At 46.7% G+C, this 8,858-nt stretch overlaps 1 long non-coding RNA gene across 1 annotated transcript; it reads left to right on the plus strand.

Annotated features, from left to right (window-relative positions):
* The first annotated feature begins 4,312 nt into the window (after window positions 1-4,312).
* On the plus strand, window positions 4,313-5,678 carry LOC124017682. The gene is made up of 3 exons (XR_006835520.1): window positions 4,313-4,619; window positions 5,027-5,465; window positions 5,658-5,678. It is a non-coding gene; the product is annotated as an uncharacterized LOC124017682 (long non-coding RNA).
* Window positions 5,679-8,858: the final 3,180 nt, after the last annotated feature.

Here is an 8,858-nt window from a genome sequence, read left to right on the forward strand (position 1 = left end):
TACAATCTAACCATTATCCCATCATCTAACCATTACCCTACAATCTAACCCTTATCCCATTATCTAACCATTACCCTACAATCTAACCCTTACCCCGTCATCTAACCCTTACCCTACAATCTAACCCTTACCTTACAATCTAACTCTTACCCTACAATCTAACCCTTACCCTACAATCTAACCCTTACCTACAATCTAACCCTTACCCTACAATCTAACCCTTACCTTACAATCTAATCCTTACCCTACAATCTAACCCTTACCCTACAATCTAACCCTTACCCTACAATCTAACCCTTACCCTACAATCTAACCCTTACCCTACAATCTAACCCTTACCCTACAATCTAACCCTTACTATACAATCTAACCCTTACCCTACAATCTAACCCTTACCCTACAATCTAACCCTTTAATCTAACACTTACCCTACAATCTAACCCTTAATATAACCCTTACCCTACAATCTAACCCTTAATCTAACCCTTACCCTACAATCTAACCCTTACTCTACAATCTAACCCTTACCCTACAATCTAACCCTTACCCTACAATCTAACCCTTACCCGTCATCTATCCCGTATCCTACAATCTAACCCTTACAATACAATCTAACCCTTACCTTACAATCTAACCCTTACCCTACAATCTAACCCTTACCCTACAATCTAACCCTTACAATACAATCTAACCCTTACCCTACAATGGGGTTCGATTGTAGGATAAGGGTTAGATGACGGGGTAGCCTAGTGGTTAGAGCGTTGGACTAGTAACTGAAAGGTTGCAAGTTCAAACCCCTAAGCTGACAAGGTACAAATCTGTCGTTCTGCCCCTGAACAGGCATTTAACCGACTGTTCCTAGGCCGTCATTGAAAATAAGAATTTGTTCTTAACTGACTTGCCTAGTTAAATAAAGGTAAAATAATAATAATAATAATAATCTAACCATTACCCCGTCATCTCTGGCCCCTCATCTTGTTCTCTATACCCCCCAATCTGGTCTCTTAATCATTACCCTCTCAACCTTGATATTGACTAGGACCATCAAGCCCCTGAGAGGGAGCATATTGGGACCTATGTCACAGCCCCCTTCTGTGTCAGCTCTGCTCAGCCCTGAGCGCTCAGCCTTAAGCTCGATGCTCCTGGGGGCGACAGGGGTCCCTGCTCTTGTCTGGTCTGTGGTACTGAGCCCTCAGCCCCCAGCCAGGGGCCAGTGGACCTCAAGTCCCAGAGAGGGAGCACCTTGTCATTTAAGTCACAGCCTTTGGTCTCCGAGGCCGCAGCCAGGGGCCAGTGGACCTCAGTGACGACAGGGTCTCTGCTCTTGTCTGTGGCCCCAGCCCCCAGCTCTCAGCCCCCAGCCAAGAGGCAGGTGACCTCAGGGACGACAGGGTCTCTGCTCTTGTCTCTGCCTGGTCTGTGGCCCCAGCCCCCAGCTCTCAGCCCCCAGCCTGTAGGTTGCAGACATACGGGCCTCAGGGAGGACAGAGAGCCCTGTGATGCCTCTCTGCTGTCAGACCAGTCAACACAGGTGACATGGTGGTCCCCAAGGCAGTCACTTCTCACTGTTTAGGTATGCTTCTCTGTAATGGTGACAGGGTCACACACACACACACACACACACACACACACACACACACACACACACACACACACACACACACACACACACACACACACACACACACACACACACACACACACACACACACACACACACACACACACACACACACACACAAAGACACAGCAGAAACGATGGTCACCTCTCAGTGCTCTTGTATGAGCTTCTGATTCCCCGGCCACGACACCATGACCCAGACATGATATATCTCCCAGGTATGTGTGTGTCACTGTGACTGGACCCCGAAGGTCCACGTCAGTCCCTCTGTTCAATATGGATGTACCACACGAAGCGTGTTAAAATGTTCCACGGTGGAACGAAACATCCCTCAAACAGGTTGGAGTAAAGGATGAGGAGTTTTTGAAAGTGAACGTTGAATATATTGTATTTATCTGGGTTCGATATAAAGGCTCTTTTTGTTTGCAGTATCAGGAGACAGTCAGTCTTAATTGTATATGTTTTTACACGTAGGCAACTATGTCCTAGAACTGACTAATATATCTTCTGTTTATACTCTGAGAACCTGATGGAATCTCTGTGTGTATAGGACAACACCTACAACCCGATCTCAGGTGGCTCGGTGCAGCCCTGTAAAAACAAAGAACAACCTACAACCCGATCTCAGGTGGCTCGGTGCAGCAGCCCTGTAAAAACAAAGAACAACCTACAACCCGATCTCAGGTGGCTCGGTGCAGCAGCCCTGTAAAAACAAAGAACAACCTACAACCCGATCTCAGGTGGCTCGGTGCAGCAGCCCTGTAAAAACAAAGAACAACCTACAACCCGATCTCAGGTGGCTGGGTGCAGCAGCCCTGTAAAAACAAAGAACAACCTACAACCCGATCTCAGGTGGCTCGGTGCAGCCCTGTAAAAACAAAGAACAACCTACAACCCGATCTCAGGTGGCTCGGTGCAGCCCTGTAAAAACAAAGAATAACCTACAACCCGATCTCAGGTGGCTCGGTGCAGGAGCCCTGTAAAAACAAAGAACAACCTTCAACCCGATCTCAGGTGGCTCGGTGCAGCCCTGTAAAAACAAAGAACAACCTTCAACCCGATCTCAGGTGGCTCGGTGCAGCAGCCCTGTAAAAACAAAGAACAACCTACAACCCGATCTCAGGTGGCTCGGTGCAGCAGCCCTGTAAAAACAAAGAACAACCTACAACCCGATCTCAGGTGGCTCGGTGCAGCCCTGTAAAAACAAAGAACAACCTACAACCCGATCTCAGGTGGCTCGGTGCAGCAGCCCTGTAAAAACAAAGAACAACCTACAACCCGATCTCAGGTGGCTCGGTGCAGCCCTGTAAAAACAAAGAACATCCTACAACCCGATCTCAGGTGGCTCGGTGCAGCAGCCCTGTAAAAACAAAGAACAACCTACAACCCGATCTCAGGTGGCTCGGTGCAGCCCTGTAAAAACAAAGAACAACCTACAACCCGATCTCAGGTGTGCAGCAGCCCTGTAAAAACAAAGAACAACCTACAACCCGATCTCAGGTGGCTCGGTGCAGCAGCCCTGTAAAAACAAAGAACAACCTACAACCCGATCTCAAGCCCTGTAAAAACAAAGAACAACCTACAACCCGATCTCAGGTGGCTCGGTGCAGCAGCCCTGTAAAAACAAAGAACAACCTACAACCCGATCTCAGGTGGCTCGGTGCAGCAGCCCTGTAAAAACAAAGAACAACCTACAACCCGATCTCAGGTGGCTCGGTGCAGCCCTGTAAAAACAAAGAACAACCTACAACCCGATCTCAGGTGTCTCGGTGCAGCAGCCCTGTAAAAACAAAGAACAACCTACAACCCGATCTCAGGTGGCTCGGTGCAGCCCTGTAAAAACAAAGAACAACCTACAACCCGATCTCAGGTGGCTCGGTGCAGCAGCCCTGTAAAAACAAAGAACAACCTACAACCCGATCTCAGGTGGCTCGGTGCAGCAGCCCTGTAAAAACAAAGAACAACCTACAACCCGATCTCAGGTGGCTCGGTGCAGCAGCCCTGTAAAAACAAAGAACAACCTACAACCCGATCTCAGGTGGCTGCAGCAGCCCTGTAAAAACAAAGAACAACCTGATCTCAGCAGCCCTGTAAAAACAAAGAACAACCTACAACCCGATCTCAGGTGGCTGCAGCAGCCCTGTAAAAACAAAGAACAACCTACAACCCGATCTCAGCCCTGTAAAAACAAAGAACAAACAAATCTCCTACAAGCCCTGTAAAACAAAGAACAACCTACAACCCGATCTCAGGTGCAGCGCTGTAAAAACAAAGAACAACCTACAACCCGATCTCAGGTGGCTCGGTGCAGCCCTGTAAAAACAAAGAACAACCTACAACCCGATCTCAGGTGGCTCGGTGCAGCCCTGTAAAAACAAATAACAACCTACAACCCGATCTCAGGTGGCTCGGTGCCCTGTAAAAACAAAGAACAACCTACAACCCGATCTCATCTCAGGTGGAACAACCTACAACCCGATCTCAGGTGGCTCGGTGCAGCCCTGTAAAAACAAAGAACAACCTACAACCCGATCTCAGGTGGCTCGGTGCAGCAGCCCTGTAAAAACAAAGAACAACCTACAACCCGATCTCAGGTGGCTCGGTGCAGCCCTGTAAAAACAAAGAACAACCTACAAGATCTCCTGTGCAAAAACAAAGAACAAACAACCCGATCTCCTACAAGCCCTGTAAAAACAAAGAACAACCTACAACCCGATCTCAGGTGGCTCGGTGCAGCAGCCCTGTAAAAACAAAGAACAACCTACAACCCGATCTCAGGTGGCTCGGTGCAGCCCTGTAAAAACAAAGAACAACCTACAACCCGATCTCAGGTGGCTCGGTGCAGCAGCCCTGTAAAACAAAGAACAACCTACAACCCGATCTCAGGTGGCTCGGTGCAGGAGCCCTGTAAAAACAAAGAACAACCTACAACCCGATCTCAGGTGGCTCGGTGCAGCAGCCCTGTAAAAACAAAGAACAACCTACAACCCGATCTCAGGTGATCGGTGCAGGTAAAAACAAAGAACAACCTACAACCCGATCTCAGGTGGCTCGGTGCAGCCCTGTAAAAACAAAGAACAACCTACAACCCGATCTCAGGTGGCTCGGTGCAGCCCTGTAAAAACAAAGAACAACCTCGATCTCAGGTGGCTCGGTGCAGCCCTGTAAAAACAAAGAACAACCTACAACCCGATCTCAGCGGTGCAGCCCTGTAAAAACAAAGAACAACCTACAACCCGATCTCAGGTGGCTCGGTGCAGCCCTGTAAAAACAAAGAACAACCTACAACCCGATCTCAGGTGGCTCGGTGCAGCCCTGTAAAAACAAAGAACAACCTACAACCCGATCTCAGGTGGCTCGGTGCAGCCCTGTAAAAACAAAGAACAACCTACAACCCGATCTCAGGTGGCTCGGTGCAGCAGCCCTGTAAAAACAAAGAACAACCTACAACCCGATCTCAGGTGGCTAGGTGCAGCCCTGTAAAAACAAAGAACAACCTACAACCCGATCTCATGTGGCTCGGTGCAGCAGCCCTGTAAAAACAAAGAACAACCTACAACCCGATCTCAGGTGGCTCGGTGCAGCCCTGTAAAAACAAAGAACAACCTTCAACCCGATCTCAGGTGGCTCGGTGCAGCAGCCCTGTAAAAACAAAGAACAACCTACAACCCGATCTCAAGTGGCTCAGTGCAGCAGCCCTGTAAAAACAAAGAACAACCTACAACCCGATCTCAGGTGGCTCGGTGCAGCCCTGTAAAAACAAAGAACAACCTACAACCCGATCTCAGGTGGCTCAGTGCAGCAGCCCTGTAAAAACAAAGAACAACCTACAACCCGATCTCAGGTGGCTGCAGCCCTGTAAAAACAAAGAACAACCTACACCCGATCTCAGGTGGCTCAAGCAAACAAAGAACAACCTACAACCCGATCTCACGGTGCAGCCCTGTAAAAACAAAGAACAACCTACAACCCGATCTCAGGTGTCTCGGTGCAGCAGCCCTGTAAAAACAAAGAACAACCTACAACCCGATCTCAGGTGGCTCGGTGCAGCCCTGTAAAAACAAAGAACAACCTACAACCCGATCTCAGGTGTGCAGCAGCCCTGTAAAAACAAAGAACAACCTACAACCCGATCTCAGGTGGCTCGGTGCAGCAGCCCTGTAAAAACAAAGAACAACCTACAACCCGATCTCAGGTGGCTCGGTGCAGCAGCCCTGTAAAAACAAAGAACAACCTACAACCTTGAAAACGGGCAGATGTTCAAACTAACTCAGCTTCAGGAATCAGAGTTTGACACTAAAACAATGATCTCTTGTCCGAATGGGCTACAGGATTAACGTGTTGACGCCGGGGAATCATTAACGGAGCTACGCTGCCTGACAGCTGCTACCTGGATAAGATAAGGCTCACCTGTTTAAACATGTATATGAATCAATACATTTCATATATAACACGCTGAATGGTGAGCGTAGGCTACCATCTGTCCCTTTTGCAATGAATAACACAGAGTTTGTAAATGATTAAGAGTAATGGTTTTAATGACAATGTTAAGTGTTTTTTTTTAAAACAAAATGTAAGAACGTTTTCTGTACTGTCTGAGGTGAATCCTAACTTAACATCCGTGGGCAAAGGCCTAAAATATATAAATCATTGTTTTGTATCCCAAATACATCATGTATTTTGCATACCTTAAGTCTCTATATGTTTTTGTCATTTTCAAATCAATGATCATCATGACAGAGGTCTCTCTGTATGTGTGGAGACTTGCACAAAATGAACAGTGGCATTCCGTGCAATATAACCATCTGGTGATATAGATAACGTATCAGAAATCATCAGGCGTGTATCTGGCGAATCATGTGGCTTACGCATTCCATGCGTGTGTCATCAATACGGGAAGTGACGTCGCTGATTGGCTACACACGCCGAGCTTAACTTTTCTCGGTGTATTGTACCTAATTCAAGGCAGGTGAAGAGTATAGTATTGAATCAGGGATACACTGGTCACATTAATATATATATTTTTTAAAGATGAATAAAAAATCAAATAAAAGATTAATGGTCAAGATTTTTTTTAAGTAGGTTAATTTAAAAAAATAATTGACTATGAAATCATAAATATGAATGATAAAAGTGGTGAATAAGTCAATGTGCGTATACTGTTATTGCTTTGACGACATGTACATGTTGCTAAAGACATTGGAAACTTTTGAGATTTATTTGTTGGAAGAACCGCCAGTTTCCAGAACAGAGAATCGGAGAAGAGGGAGCAGCTCGAGGCGCTGAACACCTGTTGCGATTAGACTGGCACGCGACCCATTCTAAGCACTCGCGTGGCAGCTGCGCAAACGTTAAACAAAAGTAGTAAAAGAAAGTTTGAAATGCATTGAAGATTTCTATTCAAATACACACGCACGAACGCGAGCATTGACGCTCTCTCTTTCTCTATCTTTCTCTCTATCACATACGCTCGCACACACACACACACACACTTTAAAATGAGAGGCTTTTATCCACGACACTACAGTCCACCCACCCACCACCCAACGTGTGCTCAATGACGCACCATACAAAAAAAGTGCAATCAACGTACAAAAATATGCTCGTAAAAGTGGTAAACTATTGAAACGGGATCTCTGCTTTTCAAGAGAAATACAAAACGTCGCAATAGTCTTTTCTTTCCCTCTGGAGGTGAATGGAACAATGCTGCCACAAGCCATCTGGTCAAGGTGTGGATAGAACACCCGATACCCCCTCAGCCAGGTGCTGGGCTGTAGCCCTCGTCCGACCTCGTCTTCACTGTCTCAATCTATTACTGTTATTATGTTGTATTAAGAGCAGAGAATGGGGTTAGGTTTCGAGGTTTTGGGGGCCGGGTTAACGCATAGAAACAAAATCTATAGAACAGTGTAGATTGCGAGTGTTTTGGCTGCCACCCATGAGTTCACCAGTCAAATGACCAAGGTTCGAGGTTTCAAGCCCTTTTCTAAATTCTATCGGTTCTATTTCTATGCGTAAGCGTCGAGCTCTTTGGTTTATGAGTTGACACTCAATTGATATTGCAGTCATTCTCAATGAACCCACACAAACTGTCGCGCAATTACATGCGCTTTAACTCGCGTTACTTGCGGACAGATATCAGACCATATATTATCAAACACAATTGTGCTCAGTGACATGCGGTATATCTACGTCTGATGCTGCTACCGGGTTGAACTATTAGAATCTCTTTTTGTTTCTTCATCTGTGACGCCTCAGTCTCGTGATGGGCTGTAGCGGTACGTGTGTACTAGGTCTGCCTGTAATGAACAGCACAGCTAAAGGTTGATAGCCTACCTGGAATAATAACACCTTGAATGAATTTCACTTGATTTGGCCTTTGACAAAGTCGGAATGGTGATCAGAATGACAAACACTCTCAGTAGTTACTGACTGTGCAGTAAAACAATGTTCGACCGATTGGCTGAGTGTTTGACCGGGTAACATTATGTAATTCATCTCTCCTACATATGCAAAGTTCTGGGAGCGGGAGATGTGTCTGAATTATTTCATAGGGTAGCTAACTCTGTCATTTAGCTCCGCGCTGCCATCTAGTGACACACACAAAACGCATCGCTGTTCCTCAGAAGTGAACTTGGCTGTTTTGTGATATTCGCCGTCTGCTTTAATACATGTGTAATAGCAAAAACATTGGCAACAAAGGCAACTGGGGGTGATGTTTTAAGTCATTATAATATCTTTCTATTCTAGGAGGTAGATGTGAGAACTCAGAATATTGTGTGTTCATGAAATGTTGTGTTTTGTTCCACGCAATGTTCGTGCGCAAAAGTGCTCATGCCTCATGCGTAAAAACGCTTTATCCCGTGTGTCTTATTACCACGCTCCCCGGTCTACCACGGCCATTTGTATCTAAAAAATAATAAAGTGTACTGTGTAGTCTCAGCTTCCACCTCTCTCCTTTCTCCTCTCCGCCAGCTACAGCAGTGAGTGCTGGGCGTGCGTAATGTGACAAAGGAACGCCGGTGTCGTCCTCGGCTCCGCCCTCTCTCCTTTCTCCTCTCCGCCAGCTACAGCAGTGAGTGCTGGGCGTGCGTAATGTGACAAAGGAACGCCCGTTTCGTCCTCGGCTCCGCCCTCTCTCGGAGTCCGCCTGGTGAAAGCGGAGCCTGCTGAAGAATCTCTTCTCACCAGTACAACAACTCAACTGAGGGAGTCCGCATGCATGTGTCTAGACATT

This window comes from Oncorhynchus gorbuscha, unplaced genomic scaffold (genome assembly GCF_021184085.1).
Source record: "Oncorhynchus gorbuscha isolate QuinsamMale2020 ecotype Even-year unplaced genomic scaffold, OgorEven_v1.0 Un_scaffold_308, whole genome shotgun sequence".
In the NCBI taxonomy this organism is placed as follows: domain Eukaryota; kingdom Metazoa; phylum Chordata; class Actinopteri; order Salmoniformes; family Salmonidae; genus Oncorhynchus; species Oncorhynchus gorbuscha.